The sequence below is a fragment of the Eupeodes corollae genome, chromosome 2 (assembly GCF_945859685.1).
Source record: "Eupeodes corollae chromosome 2, idEupCoro1.1, whole genome shotgun sequence".
In the NCBI taxonomy this organism is placed as follows: domain Eukaryota; kingdom Metazoa; phylum Arthropoda; class Insecta; order Diptera; family Syrphidae; genus Eupeodes; species Eupeodes corollae.
In genome coordinates this window covers 127,683,806-127,706,738 of record NC_079148.1, presented here as the reverse complement: position 1 = coordinate 127,706,738, position 22,933 = coordinate 127,683,806, and the positions used below count along the sequence as shown (strand labels likewise).

The window sequence follows — 22,933 nt, the reverse complement described above, 5'->3', positions numbered from 1 at the left end:
AGGGTATTTGTTAGGAGGAAAATCAAATTTTAAAGGGAATTTTATGAGTGGATGTGAGCTCCTTAGCGTATTAAAATATATTTTAAGATAGGTTCGTTCTTGGAAAAATTAACAAATGGTTTTCACTAAGTATAGGTTTACTTGTAGTCTATTGTGCATTAGCCTACCATGAACTTAATGCTGTGACATCATAGAGTTTTATTCGATTCGTTTCAAGATCGAAAATTCACTATTTTTACGGGCACTAAATTCTGTTCATATTCAATCCTTGCATGTACTGGCAAATATTTTGAACAGTGAAAGCCAATTTTTTGCTATTTTCAAATCATCCGAAGCTAAAAATTCAAATAAGCAGTAAGGATTTAAAGTAAGATTGAAGGTCTTCTTTACTTCTACCATATCCCCCATACAGGTATTTTTGACGCTATGTTATTAACTTCACATAGGAAGTCATTGTAATAGGTCCGATTTGTCTAATTAAAAATTTTGACATTTCTCGACGTTTCAAGGTCTCTAGATTCGAAATAAGAGATTTTTAAGAAGATGTATGTGCGTGTGTGCGTATGTATGTTTGTACGTCCGTACGTTCGCGACGTGGCTTGAATCCAAGATCCAGTAGAGATATCGACTTTAAGTAAATTTTGTTATATACATAATAATGCAGAAAGATGCAGAAAGGGCTCTCAAGAAAATTGCGTGGATAGATCTTTTTACCATAACAATTTAAAAAAAAATTTGAAAATGTTGGTAAACTTTAAATGGCTCACGAAACAATAACGCTATAGACTTGAATTAAGTTTTATGTTATATATTATAACTTGATACCAAACAAATATATTTTTGGAAAAAATCCAAATCAATGTTTCTTTTTTGTATAAATCAACGAAACTGAATACAAATCGTGCCACCTCGAAAATTTTACGAACGAAAAATGATTTCATCTCCAAAACCAAGTTTTTGCAATGAAGAATAACGTTTTAAACATCTGGTACAATTTTGAGAAAAATCAAATTAACTTTTTTTATAAAGCCTAGTACGCTGCTGATGCGAAACGAAATTTCCCATACAAAAATGACATGACGAAATCATAAACGAAAAATTTCGCTGTGCTTTTCGTTTTTCAGTACGCTGCTGAACAACGAAATGTGTCATTTTAGTGGATAGCTGTACTAGATTTTTTAGTACAATTCTCCACTCTTTTCGTTCTCAATTTAATTGCCCGGTATATTAATTGCTTGCGAAATTTTGACGTTTAATTTATTTATTGGAAAAAATTGTTTACAAATCAAAATTGAAAATTGTTTACTCGTGACTTTCGTTGTTTTTGTTTTTTGTTTTCCACAGCTGACAGAACTCTACACAAATATTTTTCCGTTGTGGTTTTCGTTTTAATTTCGCTCTACACTTGGAGACCACCGAAAAATTTCGTTTCGCATCAGCAGCGTACTAGGCTTAAAAATAAAAACTTAACAAAAACATTACTAAAAGTTGGTAAAAATTAAATTTCGACTCAAATATCTTTTCAAAAACTAAAGATTATGGCTTAAAATTTAATTTATCTTATAAAAAAATTTAGTTTTCAACATTCGGTAAGATTTTGAGAAAAATCTCATTGATATTTTTTTTCGCAAAAAAGAAAAACTCAAATATCTTTTCAAAAAGTCTAGATTATGGCTTCCAATTATTTAAAACTTATAAGAAATATTGTTTTCAATATTCTGAAATTTTTTTAAGAAAAATCTAATTGACAGTTTTTTTCACGAAAACTTAAAAAACTGAAAAAAAAATTACAATAGTTGCTGAAAATTGATCTTCGATTAAAATATCTTTTTAAACTTTAAGATATTGGCTTTGAATTAATGTTGTCTTTTAAAAAATGTTATTGTGAATATTTAGTTAATATTTGAAAAAATTCGAAGAGATAGTTTAAAAAAAAATAAAAAATGCTTGTCGAAAAATTTAAAGTATTTGCTTTTAACTAATTTTTTCTAAGAAGAAATATATAGTTTTCAACATTCTGTAAAATTTTGAGATAAATCAAATTGATAATTTTCTTGATAAAAAATTAAAAAATATTGGCTTTAAACTAATTTTATCTTAAAGAAAATATTGTTTTCGACATTCAGTATTTTTTTTATAATAGTACTTAAATTTGGTAAAAATTAATGTTCGGTCCTCGATATCACTCAAACTAATTTCATTCATAGGATTGTATTTTTATATAAGAAATACAAAATTTTAAGAAATGCTACGAAGATTGGTACAAATTTGTTTTCGACTAAAAATCTCCTTAACAAAAATTGATTTTAAAATCGAACTACTTCATTATATGCAACATTTTGTTGATTGTTTCTAAGTTTCTAAAGAATATTTATATATACTGACGGGGTAGAAAGTTATCAGCGTGAATCGCATCCCAATCTCTTTTTTGTTTAATTTACTTTTCCATATTTATTTTCAAAAGCCAAAAGAGAATATTCGCGGAATCCAGTCTACGGTTACATTGTCCATTTATTTTAACCATCTCTTTTATTTTATTAGTTTTTCTAGGAGTAACGGGCAGTCCATAGAAATTTAGAGCTAAAAACCACGTTTGTTATTTCAACAAACCGCGGTCTATGTATGAATATGAACAAAAAAAAAAACATTCCACACCAAATATAAACTCCAATGAACTAAAGTTAATGAATGAAAAACAAAACCAAAAATGGAACAAAAAGTTAAAATATGATAAAATATGACTGTGGAAAATTTCCATACACCACAAGTTCACATCAACGACAAATAAAAATACCAGAAAAAAACTCCATTAAGTATGCAAATTTAAGATAAACGAGTTGGTAGCCCAATTTTCGTCCTGCAAAAAAAACCTACCCCCTACCCTCTTCTCTTTAGTCAAAATATCGAGTTAGTAAAGGCATACGAGTATATGTATGTAGGAACTCATATTCGTAGTTTGTAGGATGCAAGTTAAAAGTCAGAGTATTTTTGTTTTTGTATTCAAGGACTATTTTTGGCTGATGAAGTGAAGTTGTTTGTTTAAATTGCCCAAAAGCAAATCAAAATATCTGAGGTATATAAACATATAGTAAGGAGAAATAGAAAGAGAGGAAAAACATCAAGCAGGATGTTGTTTATAAAAAAAACAAAAAATGGGCAAGGACATATGAGTTTGTTTATTTGGAATTGCTTCATTGGCGGTGGTATTGTTCCTTTTAAATGGAAACATGGTTCAAAGTTATGTCGAATTAAATTAGAGTCATATAAAATTTTATATGAAGGTTTCACATAGACAGGAGTGGTGGATGTTGTTATAAACGAAACTAGGACACAATATGAAAAACATACTTTTATTTTACATGGTTTGTTTATAATGTAGGAGCCAATTTATGGGTACATGAAATCATTATTAAAATAGAGTAATTTTTATCTAATGGTTTCTTTTTAATTTATGGCATTTTTATTTTCCTTAAACATGTAGGTACTTTGAAAAAAAAACTACTAACGTGACAGCACACTATCTATTTAAAACGATACAAGCAGTATGTCAAGATAAAACGTAAATTTTGTTTGTTTTACAAAACAATCAAAAAGATTTAAAGCAATTTATCCGATACAAAATTTAAATGAAACTCTAATTTATTTTTTAAATATTCTTATGTTCAAATTGATTGCGCAAAAGAAGACTTAACGCAACTCACACTGATGTGTTAAATTTATTAATAAAAGATTTTAATTTAAAGCTTAGAAATTTGTTCCATCGAGAACTGAAACTTTAATTGTTTTTTTAATGAGGTATAAACAAAATTAAAGATATTGCCTTCAAACTAGTTTTATCTTATACAAAACATTGTTTTTAACATTTTTAAATATTTTTGAGAAAATCCAACTATAATTTTTTTTTATAAAAACAAAACTGTGCAAAATAGTTTTTTTTTAAATTTACAGACACTCAAGGGGTTATTAGTACCCTTTATATGTTTATATTTAAACACAGTGCGAGCGTTAGGAAAATAGGGAAGGATTTAAAAGGAGATTACGGTGCACATTCGTCTCAAAGTTCTGAACATCAAAATGGGAGGGAAAAACAGAGTTGGCCAAAGCATTCCACATTCTCGATGTGCGATTTAAGAAAGAATCTCTATACTTGACTGTACGCCCGAAATTGAGCTCAAGGGTAAACTGATGAGCATTCCTAGAAGTGCGAGTATTACGGCTGAATTGTTTGAGGGGTGGAATGCAACTGACTAATTTGACAGAACATTGTTTGTAAAAATATCTATAAAACAACGAAAGGTATGAAAAATTGCGGCGGTGTTCTAGCGATGTAAATGTTTCGATTATAGTTCTGTCGCCTATCATTTTTAAATTTTGAGATTTAAATTTGTTTTGAGGGCACCTGCCCAGATATGCGAATTGTATTCAAGCTTTGGACGGATAAAAGCTTTATAGATTATAGCCAGATCAGAAGGGGTGACAAATGGCAGCATTTTTGGCGATATCATTCCATAAGAGGTGGTCTGTAATACACATACCGAGTACTGATAGTTGATTAATTTCCTGGATGCAAGTGCCACTCATAGATAGTGGCATCGGGGGTGCGTTTCGCTTTAATGACAGGAGACAGCATTGAGTTTTCGAAGCATTAAATTCTACACGGTTTTTTGCTTCCCTATTGGACAATGCTGTCAAGATTTAATGAGTTTATCATACGTTGCCGTTGAAATTCCACATCCAAAGGACAAGTATGTGAATCTACAAAAGAATATGAAAAGCTGAGGGTACTGTCGTCGGCGAAACAGTTTAATGGATTAGAAGTGACAGAAAAAAGATCGTTTATGAATATAAGGAAGAGAGCCGGAGAAAAAACGAAGCCCTGGGGGACACCAGCATTTATTTTAGGAATTTCAGACTTGAAACCATCTAATACAACTTGTATTAAACAGTTAGAAAGGTAATTCCAAGGAAGAAGTGAATCAATACCAAAAGCACGCATTTTCGATAAGAGAGCTTAGTGCCAAACTCTATCAAATGCTTTTGAAATATCAAGTGGAATAATCTTACTTTCTCCAAAACGATGTAAAGATTTGTTCCACTGTTCGGTGAGATGAACCCTGAGATCACCAGTGGACCTATTGCTACGAAAGCCATACTGTCGGTCATTAAGAAGCTTCCGTTCTTCGAGATATTTCTTGAGCTGATAATTAATCAGCGTTTCCATGACCTTGGAAAAAGGGACGTTAGTGCTATTGGACGATAGTTGAAGGGAGAGGAGGATTCGCCTTTTTTAGGGACAAGCTGGACAAATGCTATTTTCCATCCACTCGGAAAGAGACCTGTAGAGTAGGAAAGATGGAAAAGTTTACGCAGCGGTTTTGCCAGCGATGAAGAACACCTCTTCAAAACAAATGGGAAGATACTATCTGGGCCAGCGGATTTATGTATGTCAAGGTCGCAACTGTATGAGTGCGAAAGAAGATTCGTCCCATAGAATCATTTACGCTCTCAAGAACAGGAGGACTTATGACACTTTCCGGTAGTGTCGAATTAACAGCAAACTGTGCTGCAAGCAAATTGGCTTTATCAATCGAGCTTACATAGGGATTGTCATTGTTAAACATTTGTTCAATTCGAATATTTAGAGAATAGATGAAGGTATTGACTTCAAAATTGTTTAATTTTAAGCATATTTTTGTTTTTAACGTATTATAATGATTTCTATAATCCAACGGACATTTTTTATGAGTTATAATAACTTGGAACAAATTCTGATAAAATGGATGCAAATTGGTTTTCCACTAAAAATTTCGGAAACAAAAACAGATATTGAAATCAAACTCATTTTATCATGTCATGATACCGTATTTAAAAAAAATGGAAATAAATGGTGATTTTTAAGGGTCGATGTTGATTCTGAATAAATAGCAAATTATTGAAGAAATTTTTTTTAACTTCACATAGTTATTGTAATTGGTCTGATTTGTTAAATTGAAAATTTTTTTTTTAACATAACATGAAAACCAACAAACTTTTTAAGATAGACAAATCGACAGACAGGATGGGAAGTTATCAGTGTGTGTCACATCCCAGCATCTTTTTTTTCATTTCTTTTTATTGTGGTAATATTGGTATGGTTTGGTTATGTATCTATCTAACAAAATATCACCAAATGGCCGACGTAACACCGGCGGCACACCTCCATCCAATGGTCGACATTTTCTCTGACGCTAAGGCATAATTGCGGTTCTACGCCGTTAATATGCTTAATTGTCTCATCCTTTAGCTCATTAATTGTTGCTGACTGTCTATCGAATTTGTCGCGCAAAAGAGCCATTGCTTCGTTAGCTTTGTGGCAAATGGCTTCGTGCGTCGTCGTCCTGTTGAAATGGCATATCATTCACGTCCATATTTTTTAATTTCTATCATAAAAAGTAAGTTATCATCTTACGATAGGGAACACCATTCACAGTAACTGGCTGACCAGCCTCGTTTTAAAAACAATTACTGCCCGTTGACTACGGTGCCTCCAGCCTAGAAACCGCATCAAACAGTGGCTCCTTGTGGGTGCATTGGTTTTTTGAGGTTTGGCTGTTCTGCTTATTGATGAATCCACTGATGTAAAATGTGCCTCATCACTGAAGATGAATTTCTCAAAAATGTTTGCCATTTCTTGCCACCATTCTGACCATTAACGACTCTTGAAATGGTCAAGATCCCCTGTTTGCTCAAATTTTTGCACGATTTTTCCGATTGTTTGCACATTTGGACGATGAAATCGAACGAAAACATTACGAAGCGCACTATATCCGTTTTGATTTGAACGCCAATAAGCCTGAATAATTGTAAACTGTTGCTTGATTGTGAATTATTGAGTTGCTCTGAAATTGAAAAATGTCAAATTAAATGGACGCAAAAAAGACGTTTAATGTAGTTCAAACTCACAATCCGCCCTTAAAATTTAACCACAGTTTTTTGTTTCCAAATATCGAAAAAGAAATTGTACAATTTGAACATCAAAAACAAACACATAACCCGAATCTTCTTAAAACCTATTTTTAGGGGTGGGAATAAGAGTAGACAGGCAAACAGATAGACGAAGTCACTGGACCAAATTTTTTTGACTTCTGTGACATATTAGTGCCATGTTTGATCAAAATCTCCTGTTTTAAATGTGCAATTTTTTAATGCAGTACTTGCCATGAAGTTCTTATATATTTGAAGTACGTACATACATATATACGCACCTAGTAAATTTGTTCGAACGCCCTTTTTGCACATCAATAAATCTATTCGATCTTGAAGATACGGCTTACTAAAAAATTGCATACGAAAGTGTTTCAAAAGAGTCCACAATTCAACGAAAATTTAAATTTTGTGTCATAGTCAAGTTTTAAAAATCATAAAAATGAAAATTGAGCTTTTTAAAAAACTAAAAAACAACTTCCGAAAAAACTTCCATGTTTATGTTAATTTGCCAACAAAATTATATTTTAATACACCTAATTGGAATGACTTTCAACTATAGGAAGCCCATAAGAGTAAATTATCCACCAAATAACTTTTTTTTTTAAACAGGGTGCAAAACATCAAGTGAAGTTTCGGCTGTGTAGCACGTAGCTCCGGCCGTCCTGTTGAATCCAAATGTTGCCAATATCCTCCTCTTCAATTTTTGCGAACAAAAATTCGTTCAACATGGCCCAATAGCGATCGCCATTGACTGTAACGGCCACTACGGCAATTTTGATTGTTTACATACCCACCAAGATTAAAATGACCTTCATCTAAAAAATGTTTTTTTTTTCAAAATTGGAATCTTCTCTAAATCGATCGCAGGAAATATTTCCCAGCGTTGTTCAAGGGTATACACAAACATATTCGTTTACCGGAAGGATAAAACTAATGATCTGATGTTAAATCAGACATGACCTAAGTGCTACCATTCACGAATGGCGTACCCTATAGTTTCTATTTCGAATGATTTATTAGGATTTAATAAAACACAGACGAAAATTGAAGGCACTTATGTCAAAATGGTTAAGTTTTTAAATGTTACATTACTTTATCTTGCAATCTCATTTTAAAAACAACAATAATAATAAATGAAATATTCCTTTCACACTTTCGTTGTTCGTGCTTCACGCTGGTGGTTTAATTATACAGATTAATAATTGTAGCTAATTAGGTGTTTTATAAAAATTCTACAATTATATTTTGAACATAATTTAGTTTGACCATTAATTGAGTATGCTTAATGAAAACTCTGTGCAACAAGCAATTCTTTGAATTTTTTGACCTATTCTTGAATTTCTTCGGGCTTAAAAACATTTTTAAAGAACTTTCAAAACTTAGTATAATTTGAATGGATTTAATAGAAACAAAATTCTCTCTGTGATTCCTTGTAAGGTTAGAACAATTTTTTTTTTAAATACTACAAAATTGTATATAAGAAAAGCATTAAGGTTCTGAGTTTTAAACATAAACAAAAACATATCAAAAACCTCCAATATAATACTTCTTCTAAATTTCTTTTAAAGGTGTCTGGTATTTATGTTCTGATTATAGCTTAAGGAATCTGAATATTTCTACTTTTACGGTAAAGAAAACAAAAAACACCGAGTTTTCTAACGTTGTAATAAATATGAAAAAGGCTAACTTTTTATCTTTTTCAAAAGAAGTCGGAAAACAGTTTTGCACTGAAGTTTTCTTATCCAGCAGAAGCATCAGTATTTTATATAAGGAAAAGTTTAAATCTCTAAAAATGTTCATAAGTATATAATATTAAATGAGTAGAATTATATACATATGTACAAATGTATATGTGTTGAAAACTTAACAACCAAACAAAAATCCCCGAATGACTTTTTAATGAATAAACTTTTTTTTAAGCCAGACAAACCCGAGCGTACCTACAACAGTGAGTTGTGAGCTCGTTTTTTTTTCTCCCTTTTATTTTTTGATTTTCATGAAAATATTTTGCATATATTATGTGTGTGTTTCTTTTTATAATAAAACAAAAAAATTAACAACAAACTTTTACTTCCTGAATAAAAAGTTGTTAATTTTCGTTCATTTTGAGAGAGGCTTGGAAAGGATTTAATTTGAAGATTAACGTGATATGAGTTTTTAATATATTGTATCATGAGTTTATGCAAAAAATTAAAACTGGGTGCAACTTTTGAATATCCTTATTCAAAGGATTCAAAGAGTAAATGTGAACATAAGTATATAAAAAGTTAAATGAGAATTTATTTCACACAACAAAGAACAAAGAACAACTCAAATTGGGCCCCTTCCTTAAACAATAAACTTCTGTTAAATAGCTCTTGAAAAATTGATAAAAAATCACTGTTTATTCTGTAAATTGAATTGAAAACTTATTGTGTGAAATCAATTTAACAAGCACAATTGAACAATCATGTGTATGTACATAGGTAAGGTACCTACTTACTCAAACTCAAAGCCCTTTTCCGTCCGCATTCGCTTTTGCACTCGAAGGGACCTTTTTTTTGTTGTTATTGTGTTGCGTGTAGGACAGCCCGTTTAACAAAACCGCCCACCCTCAGAGAGCCCTATTTATACCACTTAAACCCCATTTGTAAATCACCTCGGCTGAGTGCATTGAAACACATAAAAAAATGTAATTTTCCAACTTTGGCCGCATAAACAACACGCGTGTTGACATTACGATGGTGATGAAGAGAGGCAGGTCTGGGGTTATAAAGTGTTATCAACAACATCATATCCTGCTTTCTCTCACCACCGACCGCCGCTCGTATAGCTGCTACATTAAACAACATTCAATAAGTACCTACTTCACACTACAAACCCACCCAAATCCTCATAAAATATTGATGACTCTGTCTCTGCGCCTTGAAACAATTTTGGAACAGCTGGAGAGGTCTCCTATAAATACAAATATTTGCTTACATCGATTATCTTGGTAAATTTATCTAAACTGCCATCTAGAGAGGAAATAGGACCAACGCAAAGCGACGACAAGAACGCCTTCCGATGGTAAAGGACGAAAGACGTTCAATTACTTTTGGTGCCTCAAAAAGTAAAAGATACCCATAAGAATTATTGGTACATTAACCTTAAGCCGTAATACTGATTAGACTTCGAATTGGTCCTTTTACAAAGACACCCCTCTCCCCCTCCACAAAATAGGAGAAATAAAACTTTCAAGGTTAAATCCACTGACTTGAGAAATCGTGCGTGAGTGTGTAATAAAATCACATAAAAGTCCTTCCATGTCGATTGAGAATATTGGAACTAGAAGAAGGATTTCTTTTCTTATATTCAATTCCAACAACAACAAGAACCTAAAGCCAGTTGTCATTAAGGATTAAAAGATTTCTAGTATTTCAATTGCTGCGATTGTAGAATCATACAATCGTTTTAAGAATATTCGAAGATTTGCAAACGAGCATGCTTGTTGATATTCTGCATAGTTGTAGCTCTAGGATACGAGTAATGGAAAGGATATTCATGTTGAAATCCGATTAGAAATTGAAAAGAGAGCTGAATTTTCTATTATTTTCTATTTTGCTGTATCAATATGCCAGTATCCAAGAAGAAGAATAGCAGTAGCATCAAAAAGGAAGAAATAGATTTGCCAATGATAAAATAATAATATGAATTTAATGCAAATAGCTATCTATTATTTAGAAGCAGATATAAATACTGCAGATAGAATATCAATACAAGTGCAGAATAGATAGCTTTGAATTATCGTTAAGTGCAGTATCTATTTCAAGAGTTGAAGTTTAAATAAATTACCGCTTTCTAGCAAGGTGCATTAATGCCTTATCTTCATCTACATATGTTTCGGGAACTAAATAGAGGAAATAAGGGTTTAGAAGTTGGTTGCTGTTAAACAGGTATTAGACAAACTTTTTATTATTAAATGCTACTTATGCTAAAAAAGAATGATTTTTCCTTGCAGAAGACAAGGTTAGAAAACGGTTTGATTGTGAATTTTTTAATATTTACAATTATTGAACACCATTTCGTCCATGTTAACAACGCTAGGATATTTGTAGATGTTACTAAACTGTTCGGATAGACGATTAATTTTTGGATTTATCAAACTAAAAACATTGCACCATACGTGTTAATGACATCAAGCAATTCAGTAAATTGTAATGAATAAATGGTATTTCCTTAAGTAACTAAGATTTTACATCTAGCTAGTAAACCGAAAATAAGATTTATCACTAAAGACAATTTTCTTCTAGAGTTACTTGCAATGGTCCGAAATTTAAGAAGACTTTAAACAGCTTCGAAAGCTGTGCTTGAAGATTCATGTTTCTATTTACTTAAAGAGTTGTATAGTGAAAAGAGAACAGTAGGTTGTGCAAGAGCACTTACAACACAATGATCTAATGCCTACAATTAGATAGAAGAAAAGTTATAACAATATTTTTGTGGGGATGAACACAATAATTTTAAATTAAAAATCAATATTAAGTATTATTTTCAAAAGAACATTATCGTCTATAAATGTAAGATAAATCAAATGAATATATTATAAATAAATTCTATTTCAGGATGATCAAAAGTATAAAAAGCCAACTTTTAATTGAGGCTAAAAACTTTGATTTGTTTTTCACATTTCTGAATTCATTAGGCAATTTATTAAATAAGCGGGGTGCAGTAATAGTACACCATAAAAAGAAATACCAAATTGAATTTTCGATTGTACTAAGCCATAATACACAAGTTTTAAGATTTTTTAAGGTATTGCCTCAAAAAACATAGGTGGTAGATCTTTCTTACAACTTTATTTAGATAAAGTTTTAAACCTGGACAATTCATAGTTGAACAGACTTGAAAACCAGAATATTTTGGTGCATGATAAGTCAGGGTGACACTTTTGGGAGAAATTTCCTTTAAATTAAAAAGCAAGAATTTAGTCTTGCTACTTATAACTAATTTATGTGCCCAAACCATTGTCAAAGAATATCTAAGTCGTGGTTCATACTGACAAAAGTGTCAAAGTAATTATTATTTGAGTATCATCCGCAAAATCAGATCATTTTCCCTTAAAAGGCTTAAAGAATAAGGAGTTAACAAATATTAGGAACAGGATAGGACCTAAAACAGAACCTTGAGGAATACCCATTCTAAGAAAAGATACTTAACTTAGAATATCTTTTACTTTGGTCATTTGGTCACGATTTGTTAGGTACGAACAAAACCAATCATTAAAAAGAGGTTGGGATGCGACTGACTGATAACTTCCCATCCCGTCTGCCAATTTGTCTTGCTTAAAAGGTTGTCTATATGTACTCGTATCAATTTTTACAAAAATTTGCGTACTATTTTTGGATTTTTATATAAAAATGACTGAATATAGAAAACAATATTTTCTGTGAAATAAAAATATTTGAGTCGAAAATCATTTTTTATTAACTTCTGTTAAATTATTTTTAGGTTTTTAATTTTTTGTACAAAAACTGCCAATTCGATTTTTCTCAAAATTTGTCCTAATATTGAAAACAATATTTCTTATAAGATAAAATTAGTTACAAGCTATTATCTCAATTTTTTGAAAAGATATTTGAGTCGAAAATCATTTTTTAATAACTTTTGTTAATTTTTTTTTCGGTTTTTAATTTTTGTAAAAAAACTGTCAATTCGATTTTTTTCAAAATTTTACTGAATATTAACAAAAAATTTAAGCCAATATCTCAAAGTTTTGCAAAGACATTTGAGTTGAAAATCAATTTTTACCAACTTTTATTAATTTTCTTTAGGGTTCTATTTTTTGTAAAAAAACTGTCAATTCGATTTTTCTCAACATTTTTCAAAATATTGAAAACAACATTTCTTATAAGATAAAATAAGTTTGAAGCCTAAATTTCAAGTTTTTAAAAGATATTTGAATCGATATTCAATTTTTACCAACTTTGAGTAATGTTTTTTTTAGATTTTTATTTTTTATAAAAAAAAACTGTCAATTCGATTTTTCTCAAAATTTTATCAGATGTCAAAAACATTATTCCTCGTTGCTCAAAATTGTTTTGGAGATAAAATCATATTTTAGTCGTAAAATTTTGGAGCTGACAATTTTTTTTTTCAGTTTTTTTGATTTATAAAAAACCGTTAAATGGATTTTTTTCAAAAAATATACACGTTACAGTATATCATATAAAATATAATTCAAGTTTCTAGCATTTTTGGTTCGTAAGATATTTAGGGTTAACCAAAATTTTCACCTTTTTTTCAAACTGCTATGGTAAAAAAACTACCAACGCAATTTTCTTGTGAAAATTTTCAATTTGACAAATCGGACCGATTAGAATAACTTCCTATGGGAAGTTAATAAATCCTCTGAAAACAGCATAATAAAGTTTTTTCAGTAATAAGTCATGTCCAAAAAAAATTCACTTTTATATTGAAAGAATTTAATAAAAATGTATTTAGCCATTTTAGAGGAAATTTGCAATGGGGCTACTGTTATTTATAGTCTTTAAAAAAATGAAAAAAAAAAACCCTAAAGTGAATCTAATTTAAACCTGAATTTCTAAGTTTGAAATCAATTGACTAAATGGCTCAGGCTGTAGGGTTGAAAACCAACAGACAGATAGGTGGACAAAATAACTGTATGCATATTTTTGGATTTTTTATTTCTATTCGAAAATTTTCGCGAATGTAAACTTGACTTAATCGTTGTGTTTATTTCATGTAGCTTTACGTTCGAAACCTTTCAGTTCAATCATTTTTGTAAATACATTGAACTTAACTGCGTTAAAACCAAGTCCACATAAAACAACTTTAAAATATTTTTAAAAATAAAAAAATTCAAATCCGCTAATGACTTCTACCCTTGCCAATTTTAAGCATTTGCATAAACATTAAAATCTTTTATTTTTTAAGGATAGAAACAGTAAACTTATAAAACTGAGCTGAATCCAAAGCTGTTAGTTTTGGAATACGTACATATTATAATTTTTATCAACCAATTAACAATGCGTTAAGGCATAGTAAAACTAAAATTTAGAAAAATAAAATAAACAAGCTTTATTAATGCCATTTGTATAGAGGTGTATAAAAACTCAAACATTTTTCATAAAATCTAAAAAGCTTTTTATTCACGCGGGATTATAAAATTGTATCATAAAAACCAACAAACGAATGAATATGGATGCATAAAAGCGATTGCTCCAGATTTGATTTACAAATCTAATCCAATTTTAGCTTTTTCACCCTTGTAAAGGAAGCCTATGCGCGCTACCACCCCATCAACGACAGCCGACGAAACGCTCGCTCCGCGTTGTGCCGTTGCTGTTTTAATGGAAACATTTTCAACATTTTACATCCATTAAAGCAATTTTGTTAAATTCCTATAGGCCATTATATCTCTTAATCAAGACATGAACTGAACAATGAACATTCAAATGAAACTTGACTCGATTCGACTCAAGACTTAACTCAACTCTGCTCAACTCGAGTCGACATTTCTACAGTATTACATACAATTGAATGTTACATGATACAATGGCACGCGATGTGTAGTGGAATTAAAGTAAATTCCTTTTTGTTGTTATGAGGGATGTGTAAGCGACAGGGAGTGTAGGACGAGGTTTATGGAGGTCCTTGTAAGAAGTATGGTTGGTAAAATATGTTTTATGGTTACTCTGTTAGAGATGGTCTTCAGTTTTAGAAGCAGCAGCAACTAATCACTGGAGGGACTTGGGATTTGCTTAGAAATAGAAACAGAAAGTGTAGATATGTATGTAGTACGTGCTCTTTTGGTTGTTCAATCTTACATGACTCTAAACTCTCTTGTGACGTCGCTCCTTGTCCTTGTCGTTGCTGTTGCCGTTGTAGTCGACGACAGTTGGGTTGACATTTCCAGAATCCACTTCAATTCAAAACAAAAGGATATTTCTTAAGCCGATATAGACGACGAAGAAGGGAGAAATAAATGCTTTAAGAAATATGACTTAAAGGCTTTTGCACGGGAAGAACGAACACACTACAGGTGGTGTTTTTGGGTAGGTACTTAAATTTTGTAACAACATCTTTTATTGTTTGTTGTTTCAACGAATTAAGGTATAAGTTTTAACACGTTTCAAATAACGTGATGAAAAAAATATTTCATAGAACATCGATTTTATCGTAAAAAGCTTACTTAAGGCTTTAAATTTCTTTCATCGCTCTTTGGAAAAGAACGACTCTAGTGGGAATATGAAAAGTTTTGTAACCGAATCAACATTTTAAAGTAGATGTTGAAAGAAGCTTACATGGTAGTTGTTGTACGTAAGCCTGTAACCAAACCTTATTGGCAAAAATGTACCATAGACTTGAGAGTTTTCCGTTGAAGTTTGGGTTTAAATTATAAATAGGAAGATATTGAAACTACAATAGAGTTAACAATAAGCCAGATAACCGTAATAATATTTTTACACATACACAAGAAAATACACTATCGATCACTTCAATAGGTCAGGTAAACATATTATGAAATGTATTTTCAAATACTTTTCAAATTTTTCAAAATAGTACATTTTTGTGTTTTGAACAACCAAGCCATTTTCCTGAAATCTTTCGAATAGCTTGAAATTTGAAAATGTTTCTTTCTTTGAATTCAGTTTGACTCTCAACTTAATTTTTTTTATATTTCAGTATAAAAAGGAGGTTTTTAATTTCTGGAAAGAACGGTTACAGAAGTTGAAACAAAAGATTTTTAGAGAGATGTCTGTGCGTGCGAGTGTATGTACGTCCGTCTCGTGACTTTTTTTCATCATCCATACCTCAAGAACCGGAAAAGATATCGACTTAAAATGAATTTTGTTATACAGATAATAATGCCGAAAGATGCAGAAAGGGCACTCAAGAAAATTGCGGGGGTGGTTTTTTTACCATAGCACTTTGAAAAAAAGGTGAACCCTAAATATCCAATAATAAAAAAAAACATTACTCAAAGTTGGTAACAATTGAATTTCGACTTAAATATATTTTCAAAAATTTGAGATTATGGCTTTTAACGAATTTTATCTTTTAAGAAATATTGTTTTCAACATTTTGAGAAAAATCGAATTGAATTTTTTTTTTTCAAAAAATAAAAACCTATACAAAAAAATTAATACAAATTAGTAAGAATTGATTTTCTACTCAGATATCTTTTCAAAACCTAAAGATTATGGCTTCCATTAAATATAAAATTACATGAAATATTGTTTTCAACATTTGCACAAATTTTGAGAAAAATCGAAATGACAGTTTTCTTACAAAAAATAAAAACCTAAAAAAAAAAATTAAATAAAAGTTGGTACAAATTGTTTTTCGGCTCAACTTTTTTTTTAATTTGAGATTTTCAACATTCAGATAAATTTTGAGAAAAATCTAATTGACAGTTAGAAATACTACTAATTTCGTAATTTCGTTATATGAAAAATATTGTTGGTAAGTTCAATTTTTTTAAGAATAATTCAGCTGACAACGTTTTCAACCAAGCACGTTAACCTTCAAACTTGTAAGCGAAACAAATCGACAGACGGGATGAGAAGTTATCAGTGTGGGTCGCATTATAGCCTCTTTTTTAATATTGGTCTAAGTAGTTGCCTTAGTTGTCTTATCTTGAGATCCATAAATAAAGCCTTAAAGACTTAAGTGTCAAAAGAATCATTCTCTATCAAATATTTTAAGGTTACCAACATTTTTGTTTCTTGAAATTTTCATTTCAGTGAAGATACGGTTTAATTGTCAATCGGTCAATCAATTTGAAATACTTGTAAAATGTTTTAAAACTTATCTTCTTCAATCCTGCGAAGAGGGGATTTCGTCCATATCTGCTTTTTGGTTCTTTCACGGTTAAACATCTTCAATCTACAGTTTGATCTATAATTTAACCATGAACAGTCTTTCAAACAACAAACGCCTGCAAATTATTGAATTTTGTTCTGTTAAGAATGCTTAGAAGTGCTTTTTCTATTTTACGGCCAATTTAATTGACGTACCCAGGTGGCTTTTCGGGCTATTGGGACAAAATTTCGCACCAAATTCACAGTGCTGGTCATTAAAACACTAACAAACTTACGTATAGTGCAAACTTAGCTATATATTTTGCAGCTGCTGACCGTAATTTATCGATTCGACGCCCTTCTCAGAACTTGAGCCTTTTTTACTCCACTACGTGGAAAACTTTTGAGGAAAAATGTAAGCCTTTCAAACAAAGCTATGGCAAGAAATAAAGCTGAACGTCTTACCACACTACCAACTTTTTAAAGAACGGCTCTCGAAATGTTTGCCGAATATGTACTTTTTAATAGAAAAATTATGTTTGCTACCGTGAGATTATAACAAAATTGCCACATGCCACACAGCCCTTGTAAAAATTAATCAATTAGGAGAAGATTTCAAAAAACAGTTTGTTTCATGTTTTCGAACGGTTATAGACGACTAGGTCGTGCAATTTAAAGCCTTTAGACTATTTTTTGTGGAGCTTTGTTGAGGCTCATGTCTATAAATACAAGCCCTTTTCGACTGACTCAATCATTTATTCACCGAATACTAGCCGAAATGTTAGAAAAAGTATGCCCACGTTAGATCAAGGGAATCTTATATTTTAGGCTCAGTAGCGGAGAAAATTTGTATGAAATAATTTAGAAATGGGGACAGACAGGCACACGGACGAAATTTTGTATCATCGTTATGTCATGTTTGATAAAAACTTCGGGCAAGTACTTGCCATTTAGTTCCTTTCGCCACCAAAAATTAAAACACGGTAAAATAATGCTCTCAAACGTTTATGGTGAAATTTTTTGAACACTATTTTTGGGACATCACGGAATATTCTTCAAATTACTTTTAAAATGCTATCCGAAAATTTTGCAAAATGGTACTTTTTTGATTAAAGAACAATAAAATTGACTCTTAGCATAATTTTAAAGAAAGATCATATTCAATATGTCGATTTTGTTAGAAACTAAAATTAACATATCTCAACCATTCGTTTTGTGCTGAATTCGAATGCTTTTTCGAAGAGCCCGTCGTTGCATGAAAAAAATAATCTTTGGACTCCTAGACTTCTGCACTACTGCTATTCTTCACACTACTAATTACATCAATGATTTTGATAAAAATACCAACCGTATTGAAAATCGACTAAGTTCTTTTGACAGATTGTAGCCTCACATTCTCACAATTACAAAGTCAGGAGGTTCCTGCGATCTAGTCATCCATTTTATTTTTACTCTCAACTTATTACTGCCTTAATAAATTTTGTTTCCTTTCTCAAACAAAATGTTTCTTACTTTATTAAACAAAACAAGTAAGGAAGATAAAGGACTATCACAGATAGAAACAATAACAATATACAAAGTTGCGACGTGATTCTTTGACCTTTGCCCTATTCAAATGTTTTGTTCTTTAATCTTCTATCTATCTTCAGCTTACATAGTATGGTATGTATAGTTTACATATAAGTATAAGAAGGCTTTTGGGTCATTTCTAAGAACTATCATCACATCTGGAGTCCATTTATTTTTGGCACGGACACGGACAATTTTCTTTGAATATTGTTTGATATTGTGGACAGAAATAGAAATAAGAGGAGGTATATAATATTGTATTTATCTTGGGAGCTATTATCATCATCAAGAACCAACTAAACAACCACTCAACTAATTAATGTAATTGTTTGTGTAATCATATCCTATCTTTGTATTTTGTATTAGGCAGATTGTATAGGTTAAGCCTAATCCTCTAAGGATTAGTAAATTCATCATTTTCACCTGAATTCCGTTAGGTTGAGAATTACTTAATGTACGAGTATATATACAGTTAATATTTACGAAAGGATTTAAAGACGGTAATCTAGTGGAATAAAAGTTGGAATTAGATCAAATTGAAGGTGATTTAATATTTAAATATGATGACCTTTATTATCATCAGAGACTATTAGACTTGAGTTAGATTATTCAAGAGCTTCTGTTTTTAGGGATTGTGTAGGAAAAAATCTCTTGTCTCAATTAAATTGAGCCATCATAAGAACAAACTCATTGTATTTAGATTATCCAATGTAATTATATGCTGTCCTAGATTAAAAGAGGATTAAGTATTTTAGTTAAAAATGAAGAGAGGATTTTAAATGGAAATGTTTCGTTACTTACAAGAATATTTAATTTTTTGATTTTGAAATCAACAAATTTCCTTTGAAATGTTAAAAATTTGCTGAAAGATACCATAGAAGTGAGGGTGACAATTGCTGAAGTTTTAAAATTGTATTAGCATTAGTTAGAAGGTTCAGAGAGTTAGCTTTAAAATAAGTTGCTAAGACGAAAATATTACCAATTTTATGGATTCCAAGAGCCAAAACCACTACTCACAGAAAATAAAGAGACTGAGCACTCTATAACAAATATCCGAATTACGGACAGTGATTTATAAAATATAGCCTGTTCCATAAGTATATTTTTTTTTAAGTAGCATTTGGTCAACAGCTATTTTTGAGTTTGTTGTCAGCTATTGAAATTTGGCAAATGAAAACCAGAAAATTCTATGATTGGAACTGTTAAATTCACACCGAAAATAGTGACAATTATATGTCTGATCGTGCTTTTTCCACCAGAGGTGATTCCAATTTTATCTTCTTTGGTTCCAAGTGTAATATAAGTTCTACTCCAATACTTCTTAATGGGTCAAAAACCTTGAAAATATATTCTCAAATGTAAGAATTTGTGATGGAAAAAGAGCTGGAAAGTTGGAAAGTCGTAGAATTCGGACTTATTTTTACGTTTGCATCATCTTCTCTTCTTTAAAAATGTATTAAGTTTCCTCATGCCATTACTCTTAGAGCCACATCAAATTGACATAAATCAAAAAATAATAAGAAGGCTTACTTCTTAAGAATATCGCTGTAGTTATTGTGACTTCTTAGAACGAAAACCACATTTTAAATCAAATAAAACGATTATAATCTAATTGCTAAATCAATAAAGAGACTAACCATTTCGTAATTAATCGAAGGACAAAAGAATAAAGATTATAAAATAAGATAAAATTAAATTTCAATACCGCGAAGAAGACTTAATTTTCTTTTGATAAATGTATTCTTATTATTAGGTAATAGTATAATGCCTCCACCTTCAACTTTCCGTTTCCAGTCGTAAGTTCTTCCAAAGTGTTAATTTCAGGACCAACAAATATATTTTAAATTCATCTTTTCTGTTTGCTTATACAAGTTAAACACAAATGAAAAAAGTTTTGCCTCTCTTATCAGACTAACCTTTGGCAAACAATTAAAATAACAAAACAATAAACTTACGTAAACAATTATTAATAATATTTCTCTCATCTATTCCTTGACTCACATTTATGGCTTATTGTTTTTTAGCAAAACGTTCGTCTGCTTTGACTCGTTATCACTTTTCGAAAGACCATAACTTCCACTAAGATCTTCTATAGTGAAAATATTTTGAATACACACATACAATAAGACAACGAATTTGTTCTGTTTTTATCATCAACAGTGTTATGAACTTTTCGATAAAAAATTAAATAACAACAATTGTTTCTCGATGTAAAAACAGTGGCCGGAAAATTTCAGCCAAGCGGATTTTGAATAAAAGAAGACAAATATTGTTATTTCTTCATTTAAACAAGGTTTAAAATGTTTGAAATTAATTTAATTGTTTTTAAAATAATTTATAAAAAAGAAAACATTACAACGGAACCTTGTGGTACACTAGATAAAGAAGTGTCATCGGTAAATGTTGAGATAGTAATTTTTTGGAAGAAATGTTGGCTTGTTTGCTTGTTTGCTCAGGAATGTTTTTTTTGGAATTCTTTTTTTCAAATTATCGAAATACCCGTAAATATGTTAAAAATTTCTGTTCCTAAATTCCTGCGAAGAAGTAAAGTAACTACTTCAAAAAAGAACTACAAAATTTAAACAATAATATTAATTGCTTATGACTATGCTATTTGTGTAAAGAAGCCGATTTTATTGAAGTCTTTAAATTCCGAACCTTAGAAATTTGAAGCAAATTTAAACACCACCCATCCTATTTATGATTGTAGAGAATCGTGACAATTAATAATAATTCATAAGGTTAATTGTTTAGTTTAGTAGAGCTCAATTATATCAAAGTATTAAATTCTGAGAACAAAAACAATTTCCTAAGGACGTAATATTTGTATTAAAAATTCTTCCCATCTCTTCACTTTCAGTTTCATCAAAGTCTTAATTCTAAGAAACAACAATTTTGAAAATTGCTCTACTAATTTCACAATTCTTAAAACTTCATTACCTTTCAACTTTTACGCACATGATAAAAAAGCAAAAATGAAAAAGATCATAATTAAAAAAAGAACTTTAAAAAGAAAACTCTTGGCCACTTTCAAGCTCACAATGCTTATGTATGATTTTTATGTAAAAGAACAATTTTAAAGAAACCTTGCACGGTATTCTGTTACTTCAGTTCTTAGAATTTCTTCTTCCTTTGTTTCTTGTCCTTAGTGTACTGTACCTCTACCTACCATACCTTAAAAAACCTACATATGCATCTTTCAAGACAATATTTTGAGTCCCTTAACCTATTTCTTTTTGTTTTTGAACGTTCAACTTTTGGGAATAAACTTTTAATCTTAGAAATAGAAAAAAGAAAACAAACAAAACAAAATAGAAAAAATATCTACATCCTGATCCACTCACACATTTCAGTCACGAATAAGGAATGTATCTTTCTGTGATGTGCATTGTTAAGGTGTTAAGGAGTTTTTTGTTTGTTTTTTTCTTTCTTTAAAATGATTGAAAATTGGATTTTGGTCCTTGACGAATAAAATGTCACATTTTTTTCTTTTTGTTTTCTATTTTATCTGTTACTGATGTCGTTGAAATATAAGGGAATTCTTATGTCTATTTTTTCTCCCGAAAACAAATTCTTGGAAAAGGCGTGGTTGTAAAGTTCTTTGAAAACCCAAATTAAGTTTAAAGTAATAAAAAACGTAAACAAACAAATTAACATCACAAATATTAGGTATAAGTTATTTGTGTGGTTAAAACCCCAGGTATTTCAAAACCACAGAGAACTTTTTTTTCGTAGATTTCCTTTGAACCATTATTTAACAAAATGTAATTAATAAAACTAACAAGAACAATAAATTTCAAATATACCCCCTTTACCAAAACCCTTTACAAAATTATAGAAGGTGGCACATTTTTTTGCATGGAAAGAGGGATAAATTTAAGTTTCGTAGCCACCAACGAGAACTTTAAAACACTCCAATCCATAACTGGCTTTGTGAAATCACAAAATCGGCTTCAAATCACCATAACTTATCCAATTATGAAAACAAGAAGCCATCATAATGGTTTATCACTTATATTTTTTTAAAGAATCATCAAGAACCGTAAGATTAAAGTAATTTTGTTGCTTTTAAAGGCAGAGTGGTCAAAAATATGAAACAAAAAATGATTTTCTTAAATTTTCAACATTCTTTTAAAATACCAGCTTATAAGTTTAAGAAAATGTTCAAAACAAGTATAAAATTCCAAAAATTCACCTTTGTGTATTAAAATCAACTTATAGTGAACTTTTCGTTTCATCATTATTGTGTTTTCATTTTCAATGATTCTTGTTTTTTTTCTTTGAAAAGTCCATCCCCGTTTAAAATATGCTTCTTTTTCTGAGAAATTCAATTGAAGGTTTTGCTTTAAGTAAAGTATGCACAAGATTGAATTTGATAGAGGAGGTTTATATCAAACATAATTATATTTCCTCCAATATCGAATATTATAATAGAGTTTTTGGTGAAAGATGTATTTAGTGGTTATGTTAAAAAACCACATATTATTCATTGGAAATAAGAAAAAAAAAATCCATCAAGGTAAATTAAAGGTTTTTGTGTAAGTTCAATATAAAAGACAAAAGTCAAAGCTTTCTAAGGAATTTCTTGCTTAATTGTGAATATTGAAAATGAA

At 30.4% G+C, this 22,933-nt stretch overlaps 1 protein-coding gene across 2 annotated transcripts in view; it reads left to right on the top strand.

The window, feature by feature from the left end:
- LOC129945332 (BAI1-associated protein 3) overlaps positions 1-22,933 on the top strand; it is a 169,719-nt gene that overhangs the window by 98,054 nt on the left and 48,732 nt on the right. The window lies entirely within an intron of this gene.